At 46.4% G+C, this 10,573-nt stretch overlaps 1 protein-coding gene across 2 annotated transcripts in view; it reads left to right on the top strand.

Moving 5' to 3' along the window:
• The first annotated feature begins 3,528 nt into the window (after window positions 1-3,528).
• The window catches only part of LOC108627127 (LIM/homeobox protein Lhx9), a 205,217-nt gene continuing 198,172 nt past the window's right edge, over window positions 3,529-10,573 (top strand). For both annotated transcript variants that reach the window (XM_026815353.1, XM_026815351.1), the window contains exons 1-2: window positions 3,529-3,770; window positions 4,735-4,802. The gene's annotated coding sequence lies outside the window, so the exon portion shown is untranslated. The remainder of the gene's footprint in view (window positions 3,771-4,734; window positions 4,803-10,573) is intronic.

Here is a 10,573-nt window from a genome sequence, read left to right as displayed (position 1 = left end):
AGAGCCCGGAAAATTTGCGACTGTTTAACGTTTCGCGGGAGAAGACGAAGAGGGCGGTGAGTGGGATAAAAAAAAAAAATGGAACCATGCAGTGAGGGAACCGAAGACCCATTAACCGACGGCACGATTTTAAAGTCATTTAGCAGGGTTAAAAGACCGACCAAAGAACTCATTACCAGAATAATGAATGGTCGTTGAAATTTTCATTGTCTTCGAGACTTACTTCGAAATGTGCAATTCGTGCTCGAATTCGCGGGAACCAGAATACAGAGTGCGATACAGAGAAAGAGAAAGATGAGGAGGGGGAGGAAGAAGCGGGGCGAAGCGAGAGAGGGAAAATTGGAACGAATTCACGGCGAGCAGCGAGTGTTGCCCCCGCCGGCGCGCCGTCGTGAGAGAAAGATATTTCCAACCACTTGACTTCGATGGCGATTCATTTGTTTTATTTACCTTAACCCTTTTAAAATTCCATCGATAAATTATTCTCCGTGAGCGGACCCACGCTTTTAGACCACGTCCCAACCCGAAATTTATTGTTTTCCGATGTGACACGCGTCGTCTCTCCCGGGCCAAACACTTGCTAATCGTTCGTATCGGGGGGATCGATAACTTTTCCCGGATTTTCGACGGAGGAACGATCCTCTCCTAGTTTGGCGCACATACTTATGCGTCAGAACGGAAGATCGTGTTCCGTTGACGTCACAGGACACGTCGCTCAAGGGCCAAGAATGGCCGGAAGTCGTGAAATGGGATTACCCGTTCCTACGTATGCGACCAAGGCACCGAGGTGATAATTGAATAGATAGCCAACGTCGTTTCTTCCACCGCTTCGATTTTCCTTCGTTAAGGGAGACGGTTGCAATGCGCTCCTCCTTTTTCTATTGCATCGTCGCGGAACAATAAAAGATCTTTCTCTACGTAATTGAATACAAGATGGTCAGACGATTCTAAAATTGAATCACTCGTACAGGATTAACCGGGAAATAAATTCAATTCTTTATCCACATTTTTTATATGCACGAAGGAGAAAGTTTTGTCGCTCAATTTGTCGTGGAATTATTGCAATAAGATTTCCAGGCTGCGATGAGCGTTAATTTCTCGACTCGCTAGTTAAACCTTCGATATCACAGCCAAACCATCTTCAACCCTCTGTCGAATTTAACCCCAACCTTGGACCATGGCGTTTTGAACCCGAGAGGGCTTAAAAAAACGCACGACGTCCTCGTCGACCACCTCGTGCAGAGCACAGCTTCCCTTTCCCTTTTCGTCCGCCGAATTCATTACCGCTCTCGATGAGCACCGGGCGTGAGGAGAGAGTCCGTCGACCGACGAGCGACGAAGGGGTTGACGATCGTGCGCGCGTACCAACGAGACTAACCGTGCCGTTTTCCTTTCTCCGTCGCTTTCGCGACGAGAAGAGGGATCCGATTAACGAGGACGGTTTAACACGCGTCTCGTGCCTCTCTAGACCCGACGAGGCTTCGTCTCCCTCTCTCTCCTTCATCGTCGACGACGACTCCTCCGCTTCCGAGACAAGCGGAAGAGACGCGTGTTCGTGGATACACGGAGCCACCCAGCCCCGCGTACGGTACACGTGTCCCCGATCCCACAGGGACGCGCTCGCGAGCGGGCAGAAGCGTGTACGCGCGGATATTTCTTGCGACGCGGTTCGCCTCCTTTTGATCTCTTTTTAGCCGTCGAGTGCAATCGAGGTTCTCGCAGGCTTGAAGCACCACCGCAGGGAGAGGGAACGAACAGGAGAGGAGAGGAGAGGTAGCGAAAGAGTACACGTCGCGTTTTGCATGTGTTTCGACTAATTAACATACGTGAAAATCCTCTTAATTGGGTGATTAAACGCCCGCGGAGACACTCTAATGGGGAACAGGCCACCCTCCCTTTCTCTTTTTCTGCTCTTTCTACCCTAGCTCTTCTTCCCAGTGCCATCGGGCTTCCTCTTCGACCACCAACCCGCCGTTTTTATTTTCGATCCTTATCGCTGTTATTTCTAACATCGGCTCCCTTAATCCAGGAGCATCGTTTGCAACTGAGATAACACGAAAATCAACTGTACAATTTTATCATTGTTCCCTTTTTTAGTCAATCCGGTTCCGTAGATAACTCGTTTTTAAAATTGGACATTTCAACAATTTTAAATCTTGTTCTTTGTACTCGACCAACTGTTTCTCTAACGAGACCTGTATACAATCAAGCTCTCTTCGTTTTTCTATATGACAGGTAATTAATACATAGTACCTAAGGAAAACAAGAATAATTAGTGTTTGCGGGTTGTGCCAGGAGTTTGCGCGAGCTTTTCGCGGAAACATCCTTGGGAAACCGATCCTTCTCGCCCGGGCATCCGTTTTTCTAATTAAATAGCCGCGTCGGTAAATAAAGTTGAAGCGAGAATTTACGTCAGCTCTCGATGGTCCGACCGTTCGCAATTACTTGTGCAGAGCTACCGCAAACGAGCACCGTGATATCAGTTCGATATTGTTTCCCTGCCTCGTGTGGGTACTTTCTTTTTGTCGTTCCGTCGAGGATTAAGTAATCGAAGGGACAGAGCTGTGTTAACGCCGCGCCGATTCCCATTCTCGAACGAGGAAGTTCCGAATGCATGAACGTGAGCGTGTTTAGGCGGCTGCCATAACGAAGTATTTGCTTAGCCCGGTTTACTTGGTTCGCTAGGCGGCGTAATTAGGGAAGTTGAAGAGACTTTTGATGGGACTTCGGCTATCCCAGGTATTTACGAAACGAAGACAAATGAAAATTATGATTTCTTGTTCGCGAAACGTCGCGAAAGATGAAGGGATTAAGAGAAAAGGAAAGCAAAGCGGAAACGGATAGCTTCCCAGTCTCGCCCTCTTTCCATCGCGATTTCATCCCGAAATAAAATATTTACGGCGTCTTCGTTAACTTCCACTTTCCGAAAGTTCCCGAGAGTTTTTCCTGGAAACACTTAATTAAACCGGTTTTGTTTACTAGTTTGCTTTACATCCGGCCACCGGTGTTACAGCGTGCGTGTGTGTTCCCTTTGTTAATTGCTTCCCCCGTTTTCATTTTCTTCTTCCATTGTTAATTACCGAGCCGCGGCACCCGTGACGTTTCGTTACCGGATGATGTCACTAGATCTCCAATCTCGTAGATATCAACTACGAAACGAATGGATTCTTTCATTTTCATTGAAACGCTACCAGTTACGTCATACATAATGTCACGTATGGAAAACTACTCATTTGAAAGTTGCCATTTACGTTTATCATCGTACGTCGCAATCGGTTCTTACGTAATTGCCGTTAGAATGTATCGGCTTTAAATTTTAGCGAATGTATCACATCGCTGTTAGAATCGTCAATAAATTATGGAAACCGCGGTGAAAATTGCGTACGTGCGTAGTGGAATAGATGCAAGGTAGCATAGAAGTCGGAAAATGTTTGTTTTCATTATAACTCGTGTGACGTCATCTAGCTTCGGGCAATCACGTGTCTGGCTCGGACTAGTGTTGCTCATATGCGCGGTACGTATGTAAGTCGACTCATTGTCAGTCATGTTTTGCTTTTCGTTCCGTAACGACGATCGACGGTATCGTGGCGAGATCCGTAAAATCGTACAGAGTGTCTGACCGTTCCGTGTGCCGCGCAATAGAAATCTGAACTTTATTAACCCTTCTAGTCGTTTTCGTAACAAGTATGTCTCGCGTCGCGTTCAGAATGTTTACGGAGTCTCTCGGAGCATTAGTTAAAGACATCACTTCAAAAGGCTCGGCGTTGAAGGTAAGAAAATGTACGATAACGTATTCCTTACGTCGTAATCGATTGTGTTAAAATTAGGCGAATAGCAGGAAAGCTTGTAATAAAGCAACGTTATTACAAGTGACATAATTACACTTTCTCTATCACAATGTAGAATTTCGTCCCGCCGTATTGAATTCGATTTGCGTCGTTACGAACACTCGTTCACTCTTTGGATGTTAATAACCGTCCCTCCTTTTGCTTAGCTTTTTGTGCATGGTGGGATATATTTTAACCTCGAGAAGTTTAAGTTACCCATAGTTCATTTTTGTTCAAATTTTTATCTAAAGTTATTTAAAATTATGTGCAACTTGATGTCTCTTTTCTCTTCAAAATTGTACTTTTTAACTTTGAGGACTGTTTAATGATTAAGAAACAAAGGAATTTTGGTGTTTTACTCGATTCTCTCAATCATTTATTGTAGCAGCGATCGAATTGTGATTTCTCTATCGAAAGTTCTGTCGATCGGGCTACGGCACGAAACCTGCAATCGAACTTCGACATTCTTTCTATAGGAAGGGAACTCATTGGTTGAATTCCGCGTCTTTGAAGAGTCGCCTCTAATTTAAGCTAGCCGGGCTCGCGTGTCGAGTATTTTCTGCAATTAAATTGACATCTCGTATATCAGGGAAAAGTATGATTCGCGGTGGAGACACGGGAGATGCACGCACGCGTTGTTCCCCTTCTGATCTAAATCGGTCGGCGCGAAATTCGCATGGAATTTTGGCACGTCCACCATCCGGAAGGCATTCCGAGTGTTCGTCAATCTTTTGTAGTTTACGTTACATTGTGGCCACCGATTGCATACTCTGATCCGTTCCACATTCGTTCCAAACATATTTTGTAAAAGAATTTGATGGATTGAAAGAATAAAGATATTAGACATTTTAATATTGTCGCGTTGTTCTGTTCGGCTATAAAAATTTTTTTGCTTTTATTGTTACAGAATCGCCAAGATGGAGTTGCTGCTTTGCTGAAATTTTCTTTATTGAGTTTGGGAAGCCGACCGAAACGGTGAGTAACAAACAGCTTTATAATCATTTTTTTCTACATCGAAAATAAACACAGGCACGCACGCCTCGCTGTTGGCGGTCAACGGCGAGTGAAGTTTACGTGTGGCCGAAATACAATGAATTGTATAATTGCTTAAGTACAAAGGTGGTCGGTTTTGTTCGTGAAAATTAAAAATATCAGTGGTGTACCAAAAAATCTCAGCAAAATGTTTTCGGGAAAGAACAGTTGATATTCTAATTACGGTAAAGAACGAAAAACCTAAAAAAAAAAAATAGGGAAGATGTAACAAAACGCGTGTTCAGAGAGAGCGGAATAATTCACTCGATCCCGTAATTACAAACGCGTCAGAAGCAAACCTTCAATTAAACTGTCAGATTTCGTTCGAACGAAATCAAAGCTTTGCTCTTTTTCGTTTTGTGTTTTAATTTCACCGTCCCTCGCCCGACATATCCCGCGGGCAGCGAATGCGAGAGTATAATTGGTAATACGATATGTTTGTTGTTTCGTTAACACTGCCAACGGTATAATTATGAATAAAGAGTTTTTTGGTCACGCTGCCTTTGAATGGTCTCGATACCAGTCTCGTCTAATTAAATCACAATTATTAATATCATTTTCGAGCGATGGTTCTGCGCCGTCGATCTCGTGCATCAAATCTGCCCATATTTAAACATTTGGATTTCCCAGTCAGTCAAGATAATTGTACTTCGTTTACAATAATCGCAGCATGGATAAAAAATCAATCTTTCTATTCGACTGACTTCTGTCTTTTAAAACGTTCCTTAGATGTTTCATTAATATATCGCGTACGAGGAATATTTTTTCGTAGAAATAAGATGAGTATGATTCCTCCGTCCGAACGACGACAAACAGCGTTGACCTGCTTTTTATCATTTCGCGATCATCGTTATCATTATCGACGTCCGTTGTATCGGTCTTTCGAGGTAGGTCCCGGTTTTCTGACCAGGATGCTCAGACCACTCGTGCGCCCAGTATATTTGACCACTTGTTAAATCGGCCTTCGTCCCTTGTCGGGGAATCGTATCGCGTTCTCGTGGCCCGAGGTCCTGCGGTAATAACTGGACGCCATTATAAAATCTCCTGAGGGAAACCAGCTAAGGGTACCTCTCCCTTGCCCTCCACCATGCCACCTCCTTCTTCCTCCGTTCACCTTCTCGCTCGAACTCGAACGTCGGCCTTTTTTCCCATCCCGTTCTCTCTCTCGGCCCGGTCGTTCTTCCTTCCCCTCGCTCCCCCTTTGTCCCGCGCGATTTCTTTCTCTCTGGTTAGCTAGGCTGCCCGCTCTCGGGTACCGTTCGTCCATCCCCGGTCGTTACTGCCAGGATACGGATTTTCTCCGTTGACCGACGATATTTCTTTGCCGCGATTCGACTCTCGTTTTGCTCGCCGTACGTACGTACATATATATATTCATACCAGCCGACGCGACGGTCCGCCCTCGTTCCTTCAACCTTACGGTTTTCTTGGATTCTGTTCCTCAGTACTTGCGGTTATCTTTTTTCCTCCTTTCGTCCGGTTCGTTCGTTCGACTCGAATCCCTTGTCTCCTGTTTGTCGTCGTTCTGTTCGTAACCCTTTCTCAAAAATCCATGCGGAAGAGGAACGAACGAGATTCAAAGATATGAGAAGTTCCAATACCGTCGTATAAATCCTTACGAAATGACGAAGAACGGGACGGGAGAAGGAGCGAAGTAGGTTTCGAAGTAGCGAGGGTAGTTGGTAGCTAAATGAAGAGGCGAAACGAGATGGAAAGAGAGAGGGACGGGCGCGGTACGGGTACGGGTGATACGATTCCGCCCAATTTATAGCGGACCCGGATTAAGCAGTAATCCCCTCTGGTACACGATGCGCGTGCGGTGCCGCGTAATAATGATTCGAGTGAAAATATAACAAATATACCGGGCCCGAAGCGGCCGAAAATGTCTAAATTAGAGTGGACTCGGCTGATCCGCGGCCAGAGTCGATCAGCGCGGCTTTCGGGCAAATCGAACGGATTTTACCCCGATACCTACCCTCGCCAACCTCGACACCCACCGCGTCGTTCGCTCGTTGGGTGACGAGATGGGGCCGCGGGGGTGTCTGGTCACTCGCGTAATTGTATTCCACCATTTACGCATCCGGGGATCCTCGGATTGGTTTTAATAAGGGCAGAAATTCCGGATACGATTATTTCGTTGCTCGTCCCGGAGATGAGACGAATTTTCCCTAGGAAATGGTATTCGATTATCTGAGAAAGTTCGCGCACGTATAAATGACATAATATTTCGCATGTACCGTAGTCCCTCAGCGTATTTTAAAGATAATTGTGCGGTTGACTAAAGTACTTTTACTCGTTATTAAGTTTTCACACGCTTCCTAAGCACTCGGTAATGATCCATCGCGTAGCATAGTGTCCAAGCTTTGTACATACACATACATACATACGTATGCAGTATAGACGAAGTTGTAAACTCTTGGTACATGCGCGGCGTACAAGCGTCATTAACTTTGTTCCCGCGTGATTTTGTCGAACAAGGCTTAATAACTTAGTTACTCATAAGTTTCAGCAAAAAAAAAATATTAACCTGACGAATTCACTGCTTCCCGTCCCGACGCGTGTACCTCTGTTATCATGATAATTTATTACCCAATAAAACCGAGATCTTCGTGCCATCGTAGAAGAATCATTCTTCGAAATGATATACAATACGCACAATCGCCCACGATCTTGGCCAGAAGTAATCGACGCGTAGAAACGCATTGCCACGATCTCCGCCAGCATAAAGAAGTTAATTATCGCGACGTTTAATTATGTATTTATTTTTAGAGTCCTTTGTCGAGCCACGAGTCCTTTACCGAGAAAAGAGTTACGCCGATTCTCGGTAACCCTTTCCCCCCGTCGTCCATTGCTAGCTGACTGCTAATGAATTTTCACCTTTTTTCGCCTTATTTGCTCATTAGTGCCTTACCCTCGCTTCGTCCCTCGCCCCTCGGCCCACGCTCCCTTTCCGCGCGGCGCGTCGTCGTCCAGCTTTCTGCCTTCTTCCATCCTCCGTCTCCCTCCTACGCGTATCCACTCGATCCGCCGCGGAAGGAGCTCTCTTTTCTGCGTCCGTGCACACGGCAACGGAATTCGTATACACACGTGTACGCGGCACGGACTCTTTTTACGAGTTCCTCTTAAACCTTGATGTATTCACGGGCGAAAGGCTTGTTCGCCGAATCGGAGTACTAATTAGCGTTCGGATAATTCGTTTCTTAACGGCCGAATTATTATCCAAATCGGACGTGTACAAAGTTCTCGATTGCTAATTGATCGGTCCGCGTCACGCCTTCGAGAGATTACATATAATTCGGTCGAATCATGCGTTACCTTCGATCCGTTGTCTCCTTCGTTAACATCGGCTCTCATTACCCAACCGGGTGACTACGTCGTGTTGTTTCGTTAGACCGTTGTACGAAGGGAAAAGACGGAGAATGCGTGGCGAGGAGCGAGCGAGAGCGCAGGTGGTAGCAATCGAGGTTGTTGCACGCTCGTTAAGCGGGCCGATCGCGAGCCAGCGGGTCGAAGATGCGTTTTTAATGATTCTCGAAAGTCGCGTGCTCGGGCTCCCCCGATTTCATAAGTCGCGGTCGCCGCTTCTAACGAGGGGAGAGCCGGTAGCAGAGCGGAAGGGGTGGAAGAGAGAGGCCACGACAAGACACGGACCGTGTACCTCGAACCTCGAGAGGGAGGAGGACGGGAGGAAGGCGGCCGAGGTTCCGCGGAGGGTACGACATTATTAACAGTCTCTCGTTATTTATTCCTCGTTAATCCCATGCATTTATTACGCGGCCTCGTACTCTGCTTTCTCTCTAAGTATCCGCGCGCCCCACCTCCTCATACTCCGGCTTGTTCGCCAATTCTCTGCTTCTCCGGTTGCTCCTTTCCCCTCAGTTTTTGAACCGTCGCCATCGAGCAAGCATAATCACTCGACTGTTGAGATACACTGCCTTCTCACGTGACCCGCGCGTACACTATCGCCCATAAATATCAACGAACGCAAATCTTCTATAAAATATTTTGACTCGCGAAAAGTCTGCTTTATCACTCCCATAAAAACTGATTAGCAATTATTATATTTAAGAATGTCTGAAAGTGCAAGCTTTTAACACGAATGAAATGATTAACACGAGCAGTGCGATATTACATTACTGTATGTACTCTGTGATACAGAAAGTATTCTTTTTACTATTGCATGGTTGTACCCTTTACCAACTGTCCAGAAACTTGTGGTCGGTAGTGTAAACTCGGACCCGACGTAATGAACGGTTAGGAACAACGGTTTCTAATGGCCGAATGAAAGCACGGACAAGAAGGAGAGAGAACACGACGCGGCACGTTTCTAGCTTAAAGGTAATTTATTATCGATCGCGCGTTTGTAATCGCGTGTTACCTTCGCAACGCGGTGCGGTGGGTACGGCGCGGCGGCGTCTCTTATTCTCTCTCTTGGTTTGGTCTCGCGCCGCGCGCCGCCGTGCTGACTGACCCCTCCAGGCAAGTGCGCGATGAACGCGCTTAATTAGTGTGCTTAATTAATAATTCCGACGGGCGGCGGTGGCCACTCCTCTACGCGGAGATGCGTGAAAACGCCCGTTATGCTTTCCTGAATTCCACGGTCTTCGGCACCGCGACTTCCCGGCACCTATCCCAGTGAATTCGCGGCGATCTACGTTGCCCGCGGCATCTCGATCTTCGATAAAGATCTCGCGTTCGCCTTCCAGTTACTCTCGTTCTAACGTGTGTACGGAATTTGTAGCTACATTCTGATTCGAATCTTCTTCACAATCAAATGTAGCTTTGAACAAGCTCGAGCTTCGTTTTAACGGATGATATTTAATGAAAATGGCAGGAGTTCAAGAACTCGCTTAAGTCATGAAACATTAGTCAAACGATTCTGTGTTCCCGTTAGAAGAAGAAAACGAAGAATATCCAACATGTGACTGAAACGTGTCGTAAATCATTAGTGAGACGGGAATACTTAAAGTAATAATCTCTTAGCTGAGAACGTAGGGGATCGTTTACGTCCCGTGGCATCGCTTCCGCGGTTCTTCCTGGCTGGATTCCCCACAGCGCTTCGCGAGAAAAAGGGAAAAGGGGAGAACGCAAATGGGTGAATTGTGGGCCTCGATAGCCGGTCTGGCTACCTTAACAGCAAACAAAGTCTTTGTTTCGACAAGACAGCGCTGCTGGAATTTTGCCACAGAACATTAACCAAGCAGCGAGCATAACGGAGAGGCATCGTAATGTTCCGGGGAGCGCGGGCCAGAGGTGCATAATGTGACGTAACGTAATATAATGCGACGGGACCGTGTGCCGGGGTACGAGCTCTCCGGGCTCGGGCTGTTGCGCGAAGAGCCGAAAGGCCAAAAGCAGAAACCACGTGGAAAGACGGCACTCGAGGGGAATGACACGGAGGGATCATACGCTCGACGAGCAATTCCATGGTTACAGGGTCAAAGAGACTGTGCCGCGGCTCCAAAACTCCACCACCGTTGTATCGCTTTTCCCTTCTTTTGTAAACTCACCAGAGTTTTTGGTTAGAAAACGTTACGTTTTTTCTTCACGTTTCACATTACCCGTGTTCAAGGAGGATGCAATATTTTCATGGAATTTGCAAAACTAGATTTGTTTCGCGTACACGCGCTGCAATCCTGGATTAGTTTCATGCATTGGCCTTTGCGTGAATTTTTCCACGGTTAATTTTTCGTTTGAGTTACCCTGTAATATAA

Source organism: Ceratina calcarata, unplaced genomic scaffold (assembly GCF_001652005.2).
Source record: "Ceratina calcarata isolate Rehan_Ccalc_2016 unplaced genomic scaffold, ASM165200v1 scaffold44, whole genome shotgun sequence".
NCBI lineage: Eukaryota > Metazoa > Arthropoda > Insecta > Hymenoptera > Apidae > Ceratina > Ceratina calcarata.
The sequence above is the reverse complement of the archived record's forward strand: the minus strand, read 5'-3'. Positions and strand labels throughout refer to the sequence as shown.